This window comes from Dipteris shenzhenensis, chromosome 16 (assembly GCF_047967505.1).
Source record: "Dipteris shenzhenensis isolate YYH24624 ecotype China chromosome 16, Dip_SZ_1.0, whole genome shotgun sequence".
In the NCBI taxonomy this organism is placed as follows: domain Eukaryota; kingdom Viridiplantae; phylum Streptophyta; class Polypodiopsida; order Gleicheniales; family Dipteridaceae; genus Dipteris; species Dipteris shenzhenensis.
In genome coordinates this window covers 44,562,674-44,566,276 of record NC_141611.1, presented here as the reverse complement: position 1 = coordinate 44,566,276, position 3,603 = coordinate 44,562,674, and the positions used below count along the sequence as shown (strand labels likewise).

The 3,603-nt window shown below is 44.4% G+C and overlaps 1 pseudogene; it reads left to right on the top strand.

Moving 5' to 3' along the window:
• Positions 1-999: 999 nt before the first annotated feature.
• On the top strand, positions 1,000-2,952 carry LOC147893015 (pentatricopeptide repeat-containing protein At1g15510, chloroplastic pseudogene; annotated as a pseudogene).
• Positions 2,953-3,603: the final 651 nt, after the last annotated feature.

Below are 3,603 nucleotides of genomic sequence, written 5' to 3'. Positions count from 1 at the left end.
CACCTAGCTTCCAAGTTCAAATTCATGCGCACCATCTGTGGCAAGCCCACTGAAGTTACTTCACCTTCTTACCACTTGGTCTACATGCCTTGAAGATTCAATCTTAGGAGACCATATAATAATGAAAAGCCCAAACAAAAAGGAGATAATAAGGTAATATAAGGCGGTGGTGCAAACCATAGCTCTACCTTCACAATCTTTCGCGGGAGAAAACGCAAAACCCTGCTGCACCCACAAACCTCAATAGCCTGGAGCTGAGTTTCTAGCAACAAAATGAAATCGGGATGGCTATGCAAAAAATCAAATGAGCACATGCCACTACAAAAATGTGCCGAGTAACAACGTCTAGTGTATCTCCATCATTCCGTTGTGATTATTCTGTTTCATGCATCGATTTGATCTCGTAGAAACTGTGTTAATTTGCTTGCAATGTTTTCGTGACTCGCAACGAATGTATACCTTTCGCACAAACTCAAGCACAGATTTGGCTTAAACTCAGAATGCATTCAAAGCTTAGACCTCGATTTCCCCCGATCAATGTTCATAAGCGCAAGAAACTTAAATCCCCTGATTGTTGCAACGGTGCGGACTTTGAAACCCTCCAGGAAGCCCATTTGCCATAGTTTTAGCCTCACCCAAAACTCATTTCCAAACCAGCAGGAGACCGTGCATCGCAGGGACCAACATGGCCTTGCGGCTGATCATGCCACCACCTATGCCACTCTCTTGCGGTCCTGTGGGAACACAAAGGCCTTGTTTGATGGCAGATGCGTCCATGACCTTATCATCAAGGATGGACGGGAGAGAGACTCGTTTCTATGTAGTCAACTTATACAGATGTATGGCAGATGCAAATCTTTCGAAGATGCTCTGACATTATTTTTAAATTTGCCTCAAAGGAAGGTGGTCTTATGGAATTTCATGATTAGAATATCTGCCCGGCAAGGACACCGTGAGGAAGCTATCCAATATTTTTGTCAGATGCAACAAGAAGGAGTAATGCCAAGCCATGTTACGTTTGTCTGCATTGTTTCTGCAGTTGCAGCCCTGCAAGAAGGCAAGCGGCTGCATGCTAGGCTTGTGAACTCCGAATTTGAATCAGATGTCTCGGTGGGGACTGCCCTTGTTAATATGTACGGGAAATGTGGGAGGTTAGAGGATGCAAAGAAGACATTTGACAAAATGTCTGAAAGGGATCTGGTTGTATGGACTGCTATGATTGCACTGTATGCTCGACATAGTTTTTGTAAGGAGGTTCTCAAACTCTTTCACCAAATGCTCTTGGAAGGGAACATGCCAGACAAGATCACTTTCCCAAGTATTTTTTATGCATGTGCCAGCCAGGCTGCCCTCGCTGAAGGCCAGCGGATCCATGCCCGTATCCTGGGCTTTGGCTTTGAGCCAGATGTGGCGGTGGAGAATGCACTTGTTAGTATGTACGGCAAGTGTGGTAGCTTGGAGGATGCCCGGAAAATATTCTACAGAATGTGTGAAAGGGACATAATCTCATGGACTTCCATAATTACATCACATGCCCAGCATGGGCAAGGCAAGGAGGCCCTTGATCTGTTTGATAAAATGCAGCAGCAAGGACTTGAGCCAGACAAGGTCTTGTTCATCAGCATCCTTGATGCATGTGCAAGCCAGGCAACCCTATTGGAGGGAAAACTTATGCATGCACACATTTGTGACCATGGATTTGATTCAGATGTTGTTGTGGGGAATGCTCTTCTTAACATGTATGGCAAGTGTGGCAGCTTAATGGATTCACAAAATCTGTTTAAGAGAATGCCTGCACGGAATGTGGTCACGTGGACTGCCATGATAGCATTGTCAGTGCAGTATGGACAATGCAAAGAAGCCTTACAATTATTTGACAAAATGCAAGAAGACGGAGTTCCACCAAACAAGGTCACGTTGATAAGCATTCTTGCTGCTTGTGCTAGTAAAAGGATCCTATCTATAGGTAAAGAGATACATAATCGCATTCTGGACTTAGGATTAGAGTTAGATGTTGCTCTGGGAAACGCCCTCGTGAACATGTACAGCAAATGTGGAAGTGTGGTAGATGCACAGGAGGTTTTTGGCAAAATGCAAGTGAGGGATGTGGTTTCATGGACTTCAATCATTGCTGTGTATTCTCAGAGTGGTCAACGTGAGGTGGCCCTTGACCTTGTTGATCAAATGTACAGAGAGGGCATTCTGCCAGATAAGGTCACCTTCATCAGTCTTCTTGGTGCATGTGCTTGCCAGGCCACTCTTGCTTATGGTGAAGGGCTGCATGCACACATCCTCGATGGGGGATTTGGTTCAGATTCATTCATAGGAACAGCGCTTGTCAATATGTACGGCAAGTGTGGCAGCTTGGATGACGCACGTAGATTATTTGACTGCCTTCCAAAGTGGGATACTGTAGTGTGGAATGCAATCATTGCAGTGTACTCTCAGAATGGACGAGGCAAAGAAGCCCTCCAACTCTTTGAGCAGATGCGATGCAAAGGGATTGCGCCAGATGAGGTCACCTTCCTAAGCATTATTTTGGCATGTAGCCATGCAGGTCTGGTTGATGAAGGTTGTAACTACTTTGTATCCATGATTCAAGATCATAGCATATTACCTGAAGCAGATCATCATGTCTGCATGATTGATATGCTTGGAAGAGCTGGACAGCTGGATCGTGCAGAGCATATGATCAATGTTATGCCGTTTCAACCTACTGTTGTGCCATTCATGGCATTGCTGGGTGCTTGTAAATATGAGGTTGATGTGGACCGAGGAAAACTTAATACAAAGCATGTTTTGGAACTGGATCCTGAAAACACAGCACCATATGTAGTACTATGGAGCATATATGCATCAGCTGGCAGGCTTCAAGATCCTGAAAAAGTGATAGGCTTCATGATGGGAAAGGGCATCAATATTGAGCGAGAGGCTGCTGTCTTATTTGGGTAAAAGCCACAAGCATGCAATGTTTGCTTCAATCAGAGGGCTCAATGACATGGGCAAAGATATGGTGTAAATGAATATGAAGACGTTAAATTGTGGGTCATTTCAAGAAAATGATTGGGTCCGTGCTGAGGCATGGTTGATGTGATTATGAAGGCATTAAAACAAAAGGGGCAGCATTTACCAAGGATCCCTTGACTGCCATTCTACATAAAAGTTCTTTTCCTCTGAGGTTTTTTATTGAATTTAAACAAACTTAAAAGCAGAAATAACTTTCAGGTAGAATGACAGTCAGAGCTTATAGTCTGACAGATTCTTTTTCAATCCCTCACACTTAACTACTCATCACCTGACGAGGATTCCTTTAGACAGTCTAAAGAAGTCCCCATTGGGTGAAAATAAGGTGGATTAGACCCATGAACTAGATGCAACAATTCGGTTGGCATGGGCAATGAGCTTTATGCAGCCAACAGGGCCACCAACCTGAGTGGCTAACCATGCCAGAGACTTAATCTACGGCCAAATAATCATACCATTTTGGGGAGGCTACGCCCAAAGCATCCCAGTAGCAAAGTCCACGAGTGGAAGTAGAGACTCATTCTACACCACGGACATCACACCCTCTCAAGGAGTCTATGCCCAAAGAATCACCATCTA